Source organism: Alosa sapidissima, chromosome 1 (genome assembly GCF_018492685.1).
Source record: "Alosa sapidissima isolate fAloSap1 chromosome 1, fAloSap1.pri, whole genome shotgun sequence".
NCBI classification, from domain to species: domain Eukaryota; kingdom Metazoa; phylum Chordata; class Actinopteri; order Clupeiformes; family Clupeidae; genus Alosa; species Alosa sapidissima.
In genome coordinates, this window is record NC_055957.1 from 55974729 (window position 1) to 55996033 (window position 21305).

Sequence of the window (21305 nt, forward strand, 5' to 3'; positions counted from 1 at the left end):
TCATAGCCCATCTCGGCTTGTCCCCTGCACTCCAAAATCTGGCGCTAGTTAGCAGATGCTACCAACAGCTTTTTCAATGGTGGTGCTTCGGCATCGGGCTAGCCATGCAAATAAATCACTGTTTTACACCATTTACGAGGCTCAATGTATCTCCACACTTCATTGGTAGACTTCCGAGGGCCCTAACATTTAAAACGAGACATTGAGAACTTTAAAAAAGCACTGGTAGTTTACTTACAAGACGATTTATACAGACAGTATCTTCACGAAGTTTAGCGTTTGCAGCCATCTTGAATTTAGTCACGATAAGTCGAGCGACGAGTAAGAATGAACAGGTATGATAAGGGATCAGATTCCAAAAATAATTTTCTGAAACTGGAATCCATGCATTTCCACAGAATTATTTTTGGAATTCAGAATTATAACCATGCATACACAGGTGGAATAGTTATGGTGATATTGCAATAAGTTCACAACCACAAAAACATATGCTACATTTCACAGTTCAGAAATTTTCAAAAATGTGTGTACATTTCAGCACTCCATGAAATTATGCAGAAGTGGTCACCTGTGTTATTCAGCTAGTTCATTTAAGATAATATATTGGTCATTGTAATGGCCATAGCCTATAGCCTATGCTATTCCTTTTTCAGGATGTACCCATATGGCTTATGCATATGGCTTAAGTCAGGCTTTATATAAATATTTGTGTCTCGTTATTTGATTTTCTTCATATTTTTGCATTAATGTCACAAGGAAGCATGCCAATATAAATATATTCATTTATCTGTATATCTAAGTGGGATTGGCTGGAACCTGACAATATAAGAACCATGATAGTGGGATAATCTATGGCTGAGCAATTTACAAAAATTTATGTAGGCCTACTGACAAATAGTTTACATACAATACATTAGAATTTCGCCCCAATGAGGCTATGTAGAAATGTGTTGCAATTTCAAAACCGGATTACGCAGGAACCACTTATTGCACAGAGGCATGCTTTATATCCTCGTATTCGGTATGGTTTGCTGTTTATTGTGATATTGGGTTTTACCACGTGTTGTGTGAAGGGTTAGTGAGATATTTAACCGAGAGTAATGGGTGTGCACTGTGTGCAAAATGCAAATATGATTAGCCAAAATTGCATGTCGGTTCAATGATAATTTTCTCGCGAACCATTTATCACAGCAACTTGGCGCTAATATCATTAGAAAGCTTAGATTCCGCTCGTTCACATGATGTGTGATATCACATGTATAGGTTTAGTTTAGTTAAACCTCATCTGCCAGGTATTTGACCTACCAGGTTGACACTTCAGCGTGAAAAATACTCAATAATACTCAAAGCATACCTGAAGCCGGGGAAATGCGGGGAGAATGCGCCTGGGATGGCTTCTGAAGTAGCATCACAAATGAGAGAAAATTTAGAAAATTCCACAGACAGGGTGCTCCTGAACCCTCTCACCGTCTCTGAAAGCATAACCGTGGCTCAACAGGTAGATCTATAGATAGGCTAAACTCATTTTTCAGGCATCTGACCGGGTTGACAGTTGGCGTGTGGGTGTGTGAAACTAATCAAATGCGTGGGTCTCGCGGGCAATGCGTGAGAGTTGGCAGCTATGGATTGTGAATGTTTGGATTACATGTGCATGCTGAGGAGGGATGCGCCTGTTGAGAGGGAGAGAGGGAGAGAGAGAGAGAGAGAGAGAGCGAGCGAGCGCAAGGGGCAAGGACTCATTGAGAGTCTGTGTTGAGGTAGGCCTACTTCTATCGCCTAGGCTACTCTGGTCGAGTTGCACATAGCTACAATGCAAGATATATTTAGCCTATTATTTATGGACAACGTAAGGCGGGAGGTGTGTGTTGCTTTTAATTATCGAATGTTCTATCGAACGTCTTTTTTATTGATATCGATTACATGTCTATTGCGATATATATCGCTATCGTTTTATCGCCCAGCCCTAGTTCAGATACTCTCAATTACACCCCTTTTTACTTTTTACAGGAATTACACTTAAATTTGCGGTTTAATGGTATACAGTGCGTCCCAGTTAAAAATTGACACTTCATTCAAGGTGATTCACGCAGCTGAGTGAAATGTAAGTACAACTGCAGCCGCTTGGGGGCAGCATAGTGTGCTGTGCGTTCCACGGTCGAACCGGACGGCGCATTCGACAGCAAGGGCTGTGATTGGCCGAGTTTTCAGCGTTTCTCTGTGTTTTTAGCAGCCCCTGCAACATGCTAGTCACCTGTAGCCTAAGCTTTGTACATAATGTTTAACATAGTTTTGGATTCAGTGGCAAGATTTCTTGATTGTACAGTGCCTGTCTCTCAATAATGTTTTAAAATGAGAGCTTCGTCAGCTGGCAGTAGGCTACTTTGTCGGTAGTCATGAGAAGTTTGCTTGCTACAGAACATAAATATGCTGCCCAGAAACCTTGTGAATAGTTCTGTTTTTTTTTTACTACACTAACGAGGTTGAAATATAGCCTTTGCCTACAGCATCTCCTTAACAGTAATGCTAACAAAATGACAGCATTCATATGACAAAGGAAAACGAATTCGGTCACTCAAGACTGTGCCACAGCAACCAGTGTAGGCTACAGTCCTACCCAATAGGCCTACTCGGAGCAGATAGCGTTGTCTGACGGTCGAGTGGGTTAATGCACGTATTTCCAGAACAGGTCTGCAACTTTCAGGCAGTTCTGAGTTCGAATCTAGGCAGAGCAGAGCCATATAAAGGCCTAGGCCTATTGTTATCATTTTTTGCAAGGTGTTGCTCCTGGCAATACTTGTTTATAAGACGTTTGGTGATTCATTGATAGCTGTTTTTGGGACACGTTAAACATTCTTTATAATGAGCGCATACGGGGAGTAAAACGACTGTTACGCGCTGTTACAACTGTAGGCTACAATGATTGCAATACAAAAATATGCGCGTGTTAGTTTAGTTAGTTTTGTGATTTTTTGCACTTTTGCCTCATGTGTTTTCAGGTTTGAGGGCTTTTTTGGCAAGATTGACCTTGGTAGACTCTGCATATGTTATTTCTCCGTATGGAAAATAAAGTCAATTTTCGACACACGTCTGTTATTAGTTCAATAAGAAGTGTTGCTTGTTAAAACATGTGACTAGTGAAACTCAAATGATTTTAGAAATATTTAGCCAAAGCCAAAAAGTGTTAGAGAAGGAGAGACGCCGGTGCAGCTCAGATGTCTTCTTAATTTTCTTTATTCTTTAGTAAAAGGTGCAGAACATTATTAAACTTTAAAGACATAATACGCACGCAGGCACAACTAGGCTACTTGTTGTTTTCTTTTACTCGGCTATCTATATATGGTTATCAGCACACAATGTTGGGCTAATTCACTAGTTATGGATATCACAAGTTTAAACAACGAAAACAGAAAGGATGGAGACAGCAAAGCTAGAGGAGTTATTCCAGATGGGCAAGAACAAGGTAGGCAATTGGTCTGCTTGTCAGAACCTTAGATTACAGCTGTTTAAAGCCAGACGTCACGGTACGCTAGAACAAAACTAAAGGTAACTTTAGCTGTATCAATTTGTCCAAATTAATAGGTCATCGTAGACGTTGTTGTTGTATTATTGCGTGTGGATATTGTTATGCTATGTAGGCTACTTTTTTTGCAATGCACGGACCTAAAACCGGGAAACGGACAAATATTGTACACGCGTGAATTTGTTTTTGCGGGGATGGGTGGGTGTACGTACCATAGCTCTCTCTCTCTCTCTCTCTCTCACACTCACACACACACACACACACACACACACACACACACACACACACACAGTACCTTTCTTAGCCACAGTTAATTTTAGTGGTGATCTGTGTTATGGACATTGTTATGCACATTATTGACTGCAGTTTATTCTCATCAATGTCAGTCCATGAATGCATATTGATCAGTTGTTAACTAATACTGTAGGCCTAGAAGTTGCATTTGAAAATGTTACTGTTGTAGGCTTTTTTATTTTTGTTTTTTATTTCAGCCACACTGTTTTAAAGTGGTTAGGACCATTACACACCAATTTTGAATAAGCCATACTGCAATACCGATTTCATGGTTGCACCATGCACATGTTCGCCGATTATGTGGCCCTCAGTAACCTATAAATTCAATGATGTGGCCCTCTATGAAAATGAGTTTGACACCCCTGCTCTAAAATATCTGTCCTGGCCTGGTTGCACCGGATTGTGGCCAAACGACAGAAGCGCGGAGAACCCTCCTTTGTCTACCAAAAAGTGTTACTTTGTGCCCCGCGCTCCCCCACTGCTTGTGAAAGAAGGGGGTGGGGGAGGGGGGCTTAACGTGAAAAAGCTTAATGTCCCAAAACGGCAAAGTCATAATGGTAGGCTACAGGAAGTGGGGGGAGGGTATGGGATGCCAGAGCCGTCTTCGCTGTGCTATTCAGAAAGCATCTTATTGTCTTTCCAGGCGCACACAGCTCGTTATAGCCTATCGAGTGCCTTAGCAGATAGGCTCTGCTCTTCTTGGGTTTGGCCTCACAGCGAACTCAACCCTCGTGTTGCTTGCAGTTTGTTAAATAAAGCGATGCAGATTACATTATTTATTTCTGATTAATTGCGTCTTTTTTGCAACATCTGCTTGTTAGGCTGGGCTACTGTCAATGTCCTGTACAGGTATATGTTCAACAATTGCTGGTGTAGGCCTACAGGCTATAATCAATTAGGGACTGTTCGTTATTTATTTAAGGGGCTACCGGAGGAGTTTTGGGAGCGTTAGTCAAAAAAGACGTGACCCTCCCTCGCCAGCAAGACATTTTTCTATGACACTCTAAAGTGATTGTGAAAAAACGCATGCCCCTCCCCAGTCCCAACAATAGGCTATTGATGCCTTCTGTCTACTGGGTCAATTTGGGAGCTTGCATGCTACGACTCCTTCCTTGAAATGCCTTGAAAAGGCTGTCGTTTGCACAATTTCACAAATAATCACTGGGACCGAAACAAACCTGTCAACTTTTCCCGGGTTTATCGCGTATTTTAACTTTTTCCTCGCTGTCTTAGGAGGAGCTGCAGGGCCGTCGCAAGGGGGTGCGAGGCCCTGTACGAACTTGACAGATGCATGAACTTACGTGCATGAAATCATGTGATAGCTTACTTTACACATTGCCATGGCTACCGTCGGTGCATTTTAGTAGCCTAGTCTAATAAGCTACACCAGCTTGTCTTTAAGAGGGGAAATTGTATAGCCTATAACATTAGCTGAGTATTTGGCCATATGGTGTTTATCATAGGCTACATCATGAAACCAAATAGTGTAACAAAGGCGAACACTTTAACAGGGGAAATTAATTGGGCATGAATCATTGTGCTGAACGGTATTTGTCAATGCAGAAACACACGGCATTCAAACTGTTGATAAGATGTGCACTATGGAAATTGGTCTGTAGGCTAACAATGTACTTGTACAGGTAAATGTTCAACAATTGCTGTACAGGCTATAATCAATTAGCTAAATCATTTGTCAAGCTGTTTAAATTCGTGCTACATTCAAACGCAAAAGGTGCTTTGATATATTTTTCGTTTGAACGTCGGCAAGCAGGCATGCTGCGGTTGCAATGAATGAGGATAATTGGTTTTATCTGCGGATTTATTTTTTGCATTATTTTGAATATGACTCGCTCCAGTCTCAACAGCACTTTCCACACGCATCTAAGTTCTAACACATATCCCCTCTCGCTTTCTCTCTCTCCATCCCTGCACACGGTGCTTTCTTAAAGGAGCTGCACCATCTTACAACAATTGCATCTACATTTTCATATTAGAATGTTTTGTCAAGTGTAAGCTTAAACTACCTTGATCAATTTAAGTTCCCGTGCCCCCGCTGAAAGTCTCATGCGCTTATCGTTACACTATCAAATCTATAAGTAACTGTGACAAATAGGGTATAAGATATATAAACTCACGCTATTGTATTATCATATATGTTTGGTAATGGCTCAGCTTTCTCTGATTGTTCTACTGACTTGGAAAATGCATCATGGAAGCAGTAAGTCAAGTCGTATCAAAAATACTAGTGGCAGAACTCCAAAGTGACACCTTGTGGTTGTTTGTGTCAACTGCAGTTTGTGCCATTTCTGCTGAGAAAATGGGGTGCGTGATTCCTGAAGGAACCCGTCCAAACTTAACGGGGACCCACTGTAATTACATGGGGAAATGTGGGTGGAGCTGTGGAGAGCAGTAGTGTAGTGTGTTAACCACCAGGATCAGGTTTTCCCAAAATGCTAAATCTTTCATACAATATTACTCTCCGTCTACCTCTCTACAGTACATTCTACTTCACTTACCAAAATGTTTCTGGCTACATATTGTAGCGCCGAGGCTATTTACTCCAGTGTTGGACTTTCCCCTGTGTTCCCCTGTGTCTCTGTTTTCCCGGCGTGTGCGCGTGTGTGTGTGTGTGCGCGAGAGTGTCTGTGTCTCCTTCTCCCTTCTGTGCCATAGAATGTGTCAATAAGTTCTGATGTGTTTTGATTGGGGGGAGGTGTCCGGGAGGGAATATTTAGGGGTTCGGATAGGTTAGCGATTGATAAGGGGAGGGAATAGAATTGGGGGTTCTAAGACATTTTAGTAAGTTTAGTCAGAGTAGAGGTGAATTACGTGCGAGTGGGTTGTTTTCTGTTGTTGGCAGATGCGAGTGAATGATGAGTGATTGAGACGTGATTTGTCAGGATCGGTTTGTTGCTTTGTAGTGGACACCTCCTGCTACCCGTACCTTAGCCTGTACATCATTTGAAAAATAAATAACCGGAGTTTGGAACGATACCTAGGCCTCCCCGTCTCCTAACTACTCCTCGGCATTACAATATCTTCTTTAAGTTATAGCTTAATGTTGGTCTGGTCTGGTTTTCAGATAACTGTTGGCTAGACCTGTGCACGTGCTGCCATGTGAGAAGAACATGTGTTGCATTGCACATTGTGGTTCATCATAATAATAATAATAATAATAATAATAATAATAATGTCATTATAAATTAATTAACCTTTTGGTTCTATGAGTAACATGTTGCCTACAGACCTGATATTTGGAGACCTCTGTCATTTTGACTTGCATATTTCATGACGATTACCAGCACTGTCATGTCAAACAAATCTCACATATGCTGAAACCTATGCTATTGGAATGACAATATTCAACGCCAGAAATATTAATTCAGCCTCTTAAGACATAGGTAAGGTATATGTTGGAAAGAACCAAGATCAAGATACCTTAAAGTCTTATTAAATGTGAAGAGACAAGGTTATCACGAACAAAAAAAACTATGGCTTTGTCCGAAACAATAAAAATCCAATCAAATCAAATATTGGTATAAAATTCTGTCCTCTAAGATACCTTAATTTTGAAGGCAGCATAGATGTATCCTTCATGCTGCCTTCAACGCCCAAAATTCAAAATCTAATTATGAGCAGCTGTTGGTAATTGGCAACAGCTGAATGATGTAAAGAACTGTGCAGTCGAACATTACGTTATTTTGCTTTCTGGTATCCTGGTAATGTCGTTCTGTGTTGCTATCTTGCTAGGGCATCCAAAACAAAGTTTATGGTACCTTGATGTCACTACGGCAAGTGAGTCGTTAGACAGCTGAAGACAGCGAGGCAAGCAGATCGCTACCTTCCGGTTTGGACAAGGCAGCCATAGGGCAGCCGTGGCCTACTGGTTATGGCTTCGGGCTTGTAACCGAAGGGTTGCTGGTTCAATCCCCAACCAGTAGGAAAAATGTGGGCGGGAAAGTGGTTTGAGTACTGCTCTCCTATGCCCACATCCACGGCTGAAGTGCCTCTGTAGGCCAGTCAATCTAGCCCAAAAAGACAAAGAATTTGCAACAGAAATGCCTTATAGTTTTTATTGGTCCTAATACCCTCCTGAATCATATATTAATTAATATATTTTGTGGGAACCAAACGTCTGATGAAGCACTGACAGTCAAATTAAGTGAAGGTACCCACAGAGCCAGTCAACAATGCAATGCTGACATAACTGTAGTCCCTGGCCAAGTTGTTCATGCATAGTGCCGGACTGCCGGTAGAAGTTCACAAATCCCAAAAGAATAGCGCAAAGTAAGAAATAGCAGCAAGCAGTGATAGTTGGTTGTAAGCGGAGATCCTGCAGCCCCTTCATTTTCATACGTAGTAGTATTATAGTATATGTAGTATAGTATATAGTAGTAGTATAGTATATATACTCTTTTGATCTGTAATGATATGTGTTTTGATCTGTCTTCTGATCCAATCTGTAAATTAGTGAAACACACTCACAGCACACAGTGAGGTGAAGCACACACTAATCCCGACGCAGTGAGCTGCCTGCAACAGCGGGAGCAGTGAGGGGTTAGGTGCTCAAGGGCACTTCAGCCGTTCCTCCTGGTCGGAGGTTCGAACCAGCAACCCTTCAGTTACAAGTCCGAAGCGCTAACCAGTAGGCCACGGGTGCCCCAATGAGGTACAGAAGTACGAAAGAAGTGCCGCAGTAGCACAGAAAACAGAGGTTGATGGATTCACACCAGGGTACTTCATTCAGTATGTTGCTGATATATAAGTATAAGTATATAGACTCTTTTGATCCCGTGAGGGAAATTTGGTCTGCAATCCATGAAGTAGTGAAACACACTCAGCACACAGTGAGGTGAAACACACACTAATCTCGACGCAGTGAGCTGCCTGCTACAGCTGGGGGAGCAGTGAGGGGTTAGGTGCCTTGCTCAAGGGCCGTTCCTACTGGTCGGGGGTTTGAACCGGCAACCCTTTGGTTACAAGTCCGAAACGCTAGCCAGTAGGCCACGGCTGCCCCAATGCATATGTGCAAATATGTCGGCAAACTTGGATGAGAACATTGATTGAACTTTTTTTGTTGTTGGCCAGTTATGTACCTCCTGTTTTGTAAAGTGCCTACTGGTCTTTCTCTTCTATCAGTCTCTTGAGTAGTGGTTTTGGGTACGTATTGTCTATTTACAGATTTCAATATCAATGACTTGTCTGTTAATAGTGGTTTCCGCTGAAATATGTATTCCCTTTCACTGTAATCTTTAAAGGGAGTTTTCTCAAAATTAGTTTTCCGTACACTGTGGAGGAGAACTATCCACTTCAGTAACACTATTATAAACTATTCATTACAGATTTCTCCCTATCTATATGTTGTGTTTGATTAGGGAGGAGTTATGTGTGGGGATATGTTGGGGGCAGCCGTGGCCTACTGGTTAGCGTTTCGGACTTGTAACCGGAGGGTTGCCGGTTCGAACCCCGACCAGTAGGAAGCGGCTGAAGTGCCCTTGAGCAAGGCACCTCACTGCGCCGGGATTAGTGTGTGCTTCACCTCACTGTTTGTTCACTGTGTGCTGAGTGTGTTTCACTAATTCATGGTTTGGGATAAATGCAGAGACCAATCTTCTAAATAGTATGGGATGATGGAGAAACAAAGCCGCAGTCCCTTCTTTAGTTGTGTCTTTCTGTATTGTCTCAACATAATGAAACACTACATGTTTAATCTGGCTTCATCCAATTTTCAGATTATGTGTTTTCTATATGCAAATGATGGTACATTTTATGATTTAAATGCCTAATTTGCATATATAAACATAAAATCTCAAAAACTTGTAACATTTTTTCTTTGGTTTGATGTCACTAATCAACTGGAGAAGTTTCATAGTGATGGCTATAAAAAAAAAAAAAATTCCCTATTACTTAGAATGTTGGGCAGAACTTTGGCCTTTAATCTAAAATAAAAATATGTTCCACTCCATCTTCGGCAGAAGACTTTTAGTATATGATTCAGGGGGGTATTAGGAGCAATAAAAACTATGAGGCATTTCTGTTGCAAATTTTTTGTCTTTTTGGGCTAGATTGACTGGCTTACTGAGCAAGGCACCAAACCCCTCACTGCTCCCCGAGCGCTGCTGTAGCAGGCAGCTCACTGCTCCAGGTTAGTGTGTGCTTCACCTCACTGTGTGTTCACTATGTGCTGTGTGTAGGGCTGGGACAACGCGTCGACGTAATCGATGACGTCGACGCAAAAAATACGTCGACGCAAATTATGAGAGTCGATTCGCCAAGCATAACATGTGCTGCTAAATATTTTTCATTTTACACCTTCAGTGTTTTCCATACGTTGACTAATCTGTGGCTGGGCACCACGAAATCAAAACCGGCCACCACACATTGATGTTATGTTATAGTCCTTCTATTTAAATTAAAGATAAGATAATTTCATTGAGCTGCACTTTTTACTCACACAGCCTTTCCTCGCCCCGCCCTCTCTCTCTCGTAACGAGCCCGCTGCTCCTCCTCTACATGTGCATTTAACAAATTATTCACGATTGTTGTTGCCACATAGAAGCACTGCATAGAACACAGTGGGCTAAATTGCTATTAAATCCGCTTAGCATCGTGACCATGCTGCGCAAATTTGTTCAAAACTGCAGCATTAAAGTTAAGGTAAACTCTGCTAAGGTCTTATCACAACATAGTACATTGAGGAGACTAAACTAAGTTAAGTTACAGTATGCAATCAAGCAGTATTTCACAGCTAACGTTAGAATACTTTTTGGATGTCAAGTTTAGCATGCTTACTTGCAGCTGCTTGTATTCGTTACTCAGGCTCATTTTATTGACTCTGAATGTTTGCAAAATCCCGATGTAAATGGAAGTGTAAAGTGTTTTCCAAGACTCAAAAGTGCTTGTCCAAAGGAGAAGTACGAACCGCTATTTGAACTAACTACGTTATGAATTGCATCCACACATCAGCAGCCTTTTAACTGTGTTAATGTTAATTGCAAGGATTCCCACACAAACGTCTTAAAATGACAGGCACTCAATTAGACATACTGAACTTTGTTGAATGCTACCTCTGACTAAGAATGCATTACTTTGCACTTGTATAGTCTTTTATTTTGGAATCTTAAGAGCAATAAACATATATTGCAATGTTAAAGAATTCATATGTGTAAATAAACATGTATAAGTTGCTATTAGTGAATTAATTGGGAGATAATCGATAATCGAATCGGACTGAAAAAATTAATCGTTAGATTAATCGATGCATCGAAAAAATAATCGTTAGATTAATCGATGCATCGAAAAAATAATCGCTAGATTAATCGTTTAAAAAATAATCGTTTATCCCAGCCCTAGCTGTGTGTGTTTAACTAATTCACGGATTGGGATAAATGCAGAGACCAAATTTCCCTCACGGGATCAAAAGAGTATATATACTTATACTATACAAACCTGTATTCATTTTTGTACATTAACCTGTTGAGGACTACGGTCACAAATGTGATCAGCTGCGGCTGGTCCCCAGGGAGTACACTTACAAATATGTGAATTAGAACGTTCACGAAAAAAAGTTTTGCACGATGACGCGACAATTGTTTATGTCTTGGCATCTTTTGTCTTGGCTGTAAAATGTGTGGCCTCTTGTTTATTTTCTTTGTTTTTATCTAGGCCTGTCTTAAAGCCTGTGTCTACAGGAATGCTGTGCGAGTATGCCACATCTTGCATCTTGTTCTGTTTGATTTGATACCCATGATGACTTATTAGCCTATTTTGTGTTTGTAAATTGTCTGTATTTTTTAAATTCCTTTTGTTTGAAGCGAGGGTGTCTTGAAAGGCTCTTTATGAATAAAATGTATTATTATTTTTATTATTATTATTATTATTATTACTACATAGAGATGCACCGATAGATCGGCTGGTGACCAGAATCGGCCGATTTTCACGTGATCGACCATGACCGACATGCCGATTTTATGCGGGGTCGACCATGACCGACATGCCGATTTTATGCGGGGTCAAATATGCACTCGCGCGCCGCAATTGTAACAACACCCAGCTGAATTTGCAAAGTTAGAAGAAGCTAGGAAACAGGCCAACACTCAGGGCTGGATGTAGGGCTACAAAGAAAGCGCTACTGGCTACTGAGTTTTACTAAGAGGAATTTACTAAGCTGTCACTTCATTAGGCTACGTAAACATCGCTCATCACCTCCTGTCCCTGCCACTAATTGCGTGCCCACAGCTGAACCACAAGCGCAGCTGAATGGAGATAACCTATTGCGACATTAAAAAGAATCAAAGTTTAGCGATCATAGGCTACATGATAATGAACATGAACATGTCAACAATACTACAATAAATTGTTATATTGATAGCAATCTCTCTGGTGGTTACGGTAAGGAATTTATGATGAACAGTATTTGGTAAAGAGATAATCCGTTGGGAATAGCCTATATATTACGGATTGGTGGTTGATTCAACCAATGGTAGATATGCGACTAGTATAAATGGAGTCAGATGGTCAACCAATAATTAATAGTTCAATTAAATCTCATTGAAGCACCGGATAAGACAGAACACGTATTTTCTGGGAATTGTGTTACAATTTCCCGGCTTTCAACAAAGTAGTCTACAATGAAAACTGATGCTCTGAATAGTGAATCAGCTGTCTCTAAAAGTTTCTATAGCCTAATTGATGCATTTAACCGGAATTCGGATTTAAGTTTTTCACCGCAAAACAGACGCGCGCTGTTTTCATATATGGTGGCGCACCTAATCGCTATTAGCACTTCTCCCCTGTGTTTGCGTGATGGCCTACTCCCACTTTTCCCTCGCCCTCCCATAAATGCATCAATGCATATGAAAATATGTTCCATGGTAGCATGTTCAAATGTATCATGAAATCAGCTGTCTTGTATTTTTTCTTGTATTTTTAGTTGGATATTGGATGTGCAGTGTTTCCCCTACAATGTATTCATCAGCAGCGCAGCGCCGCTCCTGGAATTCAAGCGCCACTGCAAAAAAAGTTGCCTAATTAAAAAAAAAAAAATAGACGCAAGTGAACTTCAGGAACAGCTAATAGTAGGCTAACGTTGAAGGCGCAGTCAGGGATTCCACAGATCACACTTGTTTGTGTTTATGTTTAAGTTTATTAGCAGACGCAATTTTGTGCAAAAAAACATAGCCTACATTATGTTAACCAAGGAACCAAATTAAACACGCCAGCGAGATAGCTCGCCCCTACCTTCAGTAGCCTATTCCCAGATAAATTCCACGCATTGTTTAGTTTTTGTTTGTGATACAGCCAATGCTTTCAAGCCCTGTGTTGCTAACATACCTAGGCTGTGAAACTAAGGTCTAGCTAGCCTATTGGTGGGTTTAATTGAATTTGAGTAATAGGATACGCAACCATTTACATCTGAGATAGTTTGTAATTCCTTTAGAGCTCACCAAAATTATAGATATGATACAAGACACTTCTTCTGCTATAATCCAAGATAGATTTTCTTCGAGTTTTTGACCATTTATTTTACCAAATGACATGGGAAACATAATTCATTTCATCCACATATTCTTATGGACCATGCACAACAACGCTACTAAGTTAGCTTAAAACCGTGAGAATCAAGCAAGCGTCACGGGCCGTCACGGCATTAAAGTGACAGGCACTCAATTCGACTTGCACAGCACCAATACAGTGTAATGACATGAAAGAGAAGTCTATATAATTTATACAGTGCTGTGCAAAAGTTAAGACACCCATGCTGAAATTGACTAAAGGGAGGAATAAAAAACATATTTTGCCTTTTGTCTTAATGCCTTAATTAAAAAAATAGGACATCAATTATTTTTTAATGCATCATATATTGTAAATAAATAAATAAATGTTATTATATATAAATGTCTTAACTTATGCACAGCACTGTATATTCTAAATAGTAATAGTTTGTACAGTGGCCTACAGTGTACAGTTGTACAGTGGCTAATACTAATAATGTAAATGAAAAAGGTGAAAGAAAAACATGAATAATCCTGTTCAAGTACTGCAATAATCATGCTTTGTAAATGCTTGTGTTGATGGTTATGTCATAATTTGTAACTCAATCTGTCCAGAAGTCACCATGTTAGCCGTTCCAGAGTAATCCACAAATTTCGACATGCATGTCTTCAAATTTGGGCTTTAAGTTTCACAATGTGTTTAAATTGTTCTACATTATTTCATAACATGCCAAATATAAAATAAATGTTAAATGTAGCCTAAATATCTGTAAATATTAAAATCAGATGATTTACAGTTCTATGTAATATGTCATGTTTCATGTTTTTGTAATGTTTCATAGGCTAATGCAGGTCTACTGCTGTGAATAGGCTGAATACAACTTTGATCATTTTTATAGCCTACTACTGTATAGTTAACTTTGGCCTTGGTGCCCTGACGTGTGGCCTTTGTGCCCTCCACCAAATATGCCCAACTGAAGGCCAAGTGGCCTTGCCCCTAAAATTGTGAAATTCCAAGCCTGCTTTTAATAGCCGACAGTCTTTGAGAAGACGTGAAATATCCACTGGAATTTTGTTTCTTTCTATTACACCTGCCAGTGTTATGTGGCTAAGCTGCTGCCTAGCAGGTAAAACACATTCAAATGGCTATAGCCTACATTTAAAAAATGTATAAGCTAGAAATGATGCCACATGTCTACATTCAATGCTATTTAAGCCACTTCGAAAGTTTGTTTAGATCCAGTGATTTTAAGTTTGTTTAGATCCAGTGATTCTGCCGTCATGGAAATGGAACATCACACTTCGGTACTGCCATGTACAATCTCTGCTTGAGTGCATTATGACATCGAATGGAATAAAAAGAATGATTTACAAATCATGTCAACACTTTGTTTAATTGAGAATAGTTTAAAGACAACATTTAAACTGTTGAAGGAGATACATTTGACTATTTCATGGAAACCATAAGTACATTTAGAATTTGATGCCAGCAACTGAACAGTCTCAAAAAAGTTGAAAAGTTGTGTAATGATAAAGACAGCAAAAGGAGGAGCATGGCACAACTAGTTAGGTGAACTGGAATCATGAATGGGGATTAAAGTATAAGTAAGTATACTCTTTTGGTCCCGTGAGGGAAATTTGGTCTCTGCCTTTATCCCAATCTGTGAATTAGTGAAACACACTTAGCACACAGTGAACACACAGTGAGGTGAAGCACAGACTAATCCTGACTCAGTGAGCTGCCTGCTACAGCGGCACTCGGGGAGCAGTGAGGGGTTAGGTGCTAGGGATCGACCGATATGGTTTTTTCAGGGCCGATACCGATATCAATTATTACCAAAACAGGAGGCCGATAACCGATATGTAAAACCGATATGTCAGTTGTCAAAAAGGGGGGTAGGTAGTAAAGGTGATATGCTGCAAAAAAGTATTTAATTATGCAAACTTTTCTTTCTTCTTTTGATACACAATTGTCTATCAACTTGCATCACTTGCAAGTGTAAATCCTGTGTTTCATGTTAATCCAAGAGCTAAGTGATAGCAATTATTTTCATAGACTAGGCCTACACAATGGGCTATGTGCTTGTTAAGGGACCTGTCACAAAGAGGATGCTTTGCCATCGTGTGTGTGAGTGCACGAGAGAGGGAGAGGAAGAGGTGCATGCGTGATGGCAAGTGTTACGGTTGAATAGTTTAACAAAACAGTTTTAAAATAGTTCTTAGGCTATTTAAGTATGCAATTTGTGTCCATGTGTAGACTACAAGCTACACTTTTGAGAGCCTAAAGCTCAGGACGCGATTTAGTTTAGGTCGGATTAAATTACGGCTGACCCTGGGTGCATGTTGTCTTTTCTGACAGTCCGTTTCAAAAAGGAGCAATTAGACTTTTTGACGTTCGCTATCGCATAATTTAGGACTTGTATGTACTATGTCCGCCGTGGTGTCCCGTTATTCACAATTAACAAACGAGGCGGAGGCAGAGAACTCCCGACACGCAGTACCCGAGAGTTTGTAGGCTAACTAGTAAACAGTAACGTGCATCAATCGGGAATTCGATGAAGGAAGTGGGTGCTTTACTTATTGATCCGGATCAAAGAGACAATAACTTACAAAGTGGTGTTTTTGTAACTTCAGTGTAGATGATTGTGATTCATTGCAACTTCAGCAATGTAGGCTACCTTCCTTACCGTCGAAAAATAGCTCCGTACAGCTGAAGCCCAGTCTACAGTCTGCCTCAGTGAGAATCCTAAACTTTGTCTGTGTTCAGTCTTCGATCCTGATTGGCTGCATTCGTGCTAACTAACAAATCAGACAGTGTAGTGGGCGGGACAATGCTCTTGACCACAGAGTAGCAAATGCAGGGAGTGAGAGACGCTTTACTGACAAAGTAGCGTGTTTCATTCTTTATCCATTTCAATATCGGCTTATCGGTGGAAAAAATGACCGATACCAATTATTATAAAAATGCTAAATATCGGCCCTAATAATCGGCCAGGCCGATAATTGGTCGATCCCTATTAGGTGCCTTGCTCAAATGCACTTCAGCCGTTCCTACAGGTCGGGGTTCGAACTGGCAACCCTCTGGTTACAAGTCCAAAGCCCTAACCAGTAGGCCACGGCTTCCCCAAAAGAGCATCCCAGAGAGGAGGTATTCATCACTCTGTATAAACCCGTTTGAGCAAATGATGAAACAATATAAGAATAATGTTTCTTATCATGAAATTGTGAAGGATTTGAGGATTTCATTATCTACAGCACATAATATCATTCAAATGTTGAGAGAATCTAGAGAAATCTTTAAAACAAGAGACAGGGCTGTGAAAAATATATTGGATGCCGTGGTCTTTTATACTAGCCTGGGAACACTCAGACCTTCACAATTGTACAATTGGGAGTGGGTCTGGAAAAGGTTGATTGACTTACAACTTCCAGCAGGGGCGTAACTATAGCAGTGAAATTAAACTTAAATTGGTACATTAAATTCTTGTCAAATCGTTTCAAAAGTGTAGCAATCTTGTAAACGAAGATTTGTTTACTCAATTCCAAAGACATACACGTCTATGCTAGCCTGGAAAATCCAGACCCTGATAATCTAGAAAGATTAAGGGTCTGGAAAAGAGCAATGTAATGGCCCAACTCGAGGGGCGGCAACCAGCATGCATTTAAAAATCTAGACCATGTTTACTTTGAATGATTTCGGACTTCAACGCAATGGGATAACACTACGACCAATGTGTACTGTCCTCCAACGTTGCAGCGCTGTCTTCATCAGTTTAGCTGGTTCCCAGGAATGTTGGGGGAAGTAATGTTGGGGTAAAAAGTAACGTGCATCATTGCTCTTTGCCAGAGTGTCTCGCAGAGACAATTCCATTGTGCTCTCGCGAGAACTCTGGATTTCCAGGGTACGTCTATGCTGGATTAGCCATTGTATTTGCGTGCCCATGTTCTAGGGACATTGGGCTCAGGAAAACTTCTGACAACCATTCATTGTCTAAAAACTGGGTCCTGATCGAAGTCCCCAGCTTATATTATATATTATTAAATCCTATACCAGGCAGGAATGGGATCCCATTTCATTCTCAAAACTTTAGGAACTGGTCTCCTCACTTCCTAAGCATTTACAGAATGTTGTTAAATGGAGAGGTGAATCAACACAGTGATAAAAATGCCCCGGTCCCAGCTTTTTTGATGTCATTAAATAAAAAAATTAACATTTTTCCAAAAAACAATACAATTTCTCTCCTTCAATAGTTAATATGGTGTCTTTGAATTACTCTCAATTAAATATAGGGTTGACATGATTTATAAATCATGCATTGTTTTTTATTCACATTTTACCATAACTTGGAATTATCCAGAGTAAAATGCACTTTAGATCAATTTATGGATGATTAGGAGTACATATGTTGAGTTGACATCAAAATCATGTCATCCGGATGTGTTTTGAGAAAGTTCGATTTTACCGTTTTTAGTCAAAACTCGTTAGCCTGGAAGTGACCAGGGCATGTCATTTCGCCACTACAAAAGGCTATTTTTATACCTTTTCTACAGTTCCAAACAACATTACACTTACGTAGTAGTGAGTAGAGGGTCCCTAAAGCCAAACCAAAGTATCCCAAGGTCTTTAAGTGGTCGGATAGAGTCCAGAATGAATTTCATCAAGCCAGTACCTTTCCGGAAATGTTGCTGCTGCAGTTGGCATCTTTAGGGGAAAGTCCGTAGGAGTTAACCTGACTCTCGCCAGATGAATTTCGTTCCGCCTAGCTTCACTCACATCCATCTGGGACCTCTTCCATTGAGAGTGATTTCTGCACCCGATTTTATGGTACAGCCAATCAGGACGCAGGGCGGGAGTTTCATAGATGTGACATAGCATAGAAGCGACTGTGAGACTGTCAGCGTTTACGGGTTGGCTTCGATGTGAGTGGTTGAAGTAGCACGTCAATAGATGACGGACAAGTGGCTTATTCAATCATATGCAAGCATTTTTTGATTAGGCCCAGCCTTCTGAAGCAACACTCCAATGGATTGGTCCCAGATGGATGAGTGGAGCTAGGCGGAACGAAATTCATCTGGCGAGAATCAGGTTACGTAGGAGTAGGAGAACATATTACATTTTTTTATTTTTTTTTATTCAATTTTAGCATTGCATACTGGTCTGTTTTCTGTCTAATACTCCCAACACAGAACAGCCCACAAATATTTTGGCAGAGCAATTTGTATGCAAATAATTCTGTATCTTGAATTTCAAAGCAGCATTTCTAACATTAACATCTAGCTGTTTTGTGGATGCCTCATGTAATATTTCTGAACCAGCTGGTTCATTACAAAAGAAACACAAATGCTCTTGGATGGAAACATGACCGTGTCAATGTGTATGGACCATTGGCACATCTTCCTTCACCGTTTCTAATGACTTGCGCCTTCGCTGCAGCTTTATTTGGTTGTACTTTAATCAGCAGGTCGTGTGCCACTTTGCCCCATTGCTCCTGAGTGTGGCTTCTACAGTATGCCAGTCCCATCATCTAGCCTGTCCAGCTCTGGGGCTAATTGTCATTGGCAATCCTTAAACTCAACAAGATCCTTGGCCAATGAAACATGGCCACTACCTATTTTAAACGAAATTAGTTAAGATGTTAGTTTCTTTACACTTATAAGTAATAATAAGTAATATTAAGTAAATAATTTATTGTTTCTTCTATACTCTTTGACCTGATACAAAAGTTACAGTTACTCAACGTTGCTTTGCAACCATTCTGATAGAGGAAATGTACTTGGTGGAAGGATGATTATCAATGAATAAATTGTTATTGTTGTGTGTTTTTTTTAAAGGGGTTCCTTATTAAATTGCTGTTATATATATTTCTACATATTATTTAACATCTACCATTCCTCTATCTATCTATCTATCTATCTATCGGCATCATAACAGTATAGGCCTAAAAGTGCAAAAAGAAATCACATTTGTATGTGATTAGAATGTTGCCAATTAAAGGTTCCATTTGATACTGTCATAATTAACCCAAGCAACCAGTTTGAATGGCAGTTAACCCTTAAGGTGTATGGCTCTGGGTGTAGGTTTTTGAACATTCTAAGTTCCGCAACAATTGAAGGTTCTAAAATTCTATGGTGAATTCAATGAGCCCAGATATTCTTTATAACATTCATTTCCCAACATTCCGGTACTCCTTTAAGGGTAAGTTTTAGATCTTCACAGTAGAATTCTGGAATGACTTGTAAAAGTATTTTACTCCTCAAAGATGTGTATTATACAGCAAATATCTAGCCCCAGAGGTTAGATCTGAAGTGGCTCCAAGTCTGAAACCTTAGGGGGCAGGGGCGGAGTGGGGCACTAAAATCCACCAGGAAAATTATGACGGCACCGGCCCCCCCCCACCCCCCCCCCCCCCACCCCAAACATGCACACACATCAATAGCACAAACAAAATATATAGTGCTAATGCAATACAACAAGCCAATCAACCACAAACCAGGCACTTTCAATAAATGTGTAAGGAACTAAATATGCAACAGTGCAGTATAAAAACAGCTTTGTGGGTGGATGGAAATTTCAAGCATCATGCAAGGACATATCTGGGTATCATAGCACTCCAATAGTTGCCTGTATACATTTCAAAAAGGCCTAGCCTACAGACAATGTCAACCTAATAACACAGGTAATTAAATAATTGGAAAAAAAACAGGCACTTTGAATAGGTTTGTATGAGAACGATTAAAGTAGGCCTATATAGGCTTACATATTTTAAGGAGTAAATTTTCCTCTTTTTTGGGGGGGGGCTTCCCACAATCAACAGCACCGCTGCTGGAAAAAATTCTAGAGGAAACACTGATGTGAGGAAAAAAAATAGGTGTTCCATAACAATGCATTTATATTAGTAGCCTGTGAAATGAATGTCCCACACTGGGAAGCAGGGCTTGAAAACAAAATAATTTTTCAAACGTTCCGTTCCGAACGGTTCAGGTAGGCCTATGTTTAACGTTTTCGTTCTTGCATGCGTTCCGCCACCAACATATCGGTCCTGAACCGGTTCGGAACGCAAAATATCGTTCGTTCTTAAAGTTCCGGCAGTGTTTGGCGGGCCTATCAAGTCTATTTTTGTGGACTTTAGAATAGACGTACTCATTATTTCCCCTTGATTTAGCCTATACCGTAGCTATGCCCAAAAATAATAAATCACCAAAAACATTCAGATGGGCTATCCATCCCATAGCCTACAGACTTACTGTAGGCCTAACCTATGCCTATAAATCATTTCTTATCAAATAAAATATTTCTGGATACGTGCTAAACTCCTTACCTGGTTGTAGCCTAAGTTTTGCATATGGAGATCTTCAAAGGCTTGCGCTATAATTCCAACCCTGTTTATAAACGAACCTGTCTGTTGCTGACAAGGCCTATCTCAAATTTCCCGTTAATCCCGTTTGCATAGAATAGGCTATAATTGCGCAAACATTTCAAATCCCGACTTTAAAACGACAAGGCGTGGACAGGCAAAATAGGCTATTACGCATAGGCTACAAGCAATTTCCAAATCAGTTTCAGTAGCCTACGCTACGAGCTGGCCTAAGATCCGAAGTGGCAGACGGATAGGTTACATTACAACAGCAAGACAAAATATACACATTTGGACCAAATGTCCATTTATTTGGGGGGTTTTTTTCAAACTGCAGAAATCAAATTATTAGGCTGTTCGCCTACAATCAAACGAGTAGAACACTTAGGATATGCTTTTGTGAAATTTTATAAAATATATAGAGAACGAAAAAAAACATTATTAACCGGTTTTGTGGATTTCAGAATAACGTTTCTGTTCCGGAACAGTTGAAGACCATTTTGTTTTCGTTTCCGTTTCCGCTCCTCGTAAAATTCCGTTCGTTTTCGGTTTTCGTTTTCGTTCCTTGAACCGGTTCGGAGCCCTGCTGGGAAGCATTATAGTTTGATACTGCACCTGAAGTTAGACTTCAAGAAGAATCTG

At 40.3% G+C, this 21305-nt stretch overlaps 1 protein-coding gene across 1 annotated transcript in view; it reads left to right on the forward strand.

The window, feature by feature from the left end:
* znf644a (zinc finger protein 644a) overlaps nt 1-21305 on the forward strand; it is a 90085-nt gene that overhangs the window by 59502 nt on the left and 9278 nt on the right. The window lies entirely within an intron of this gene.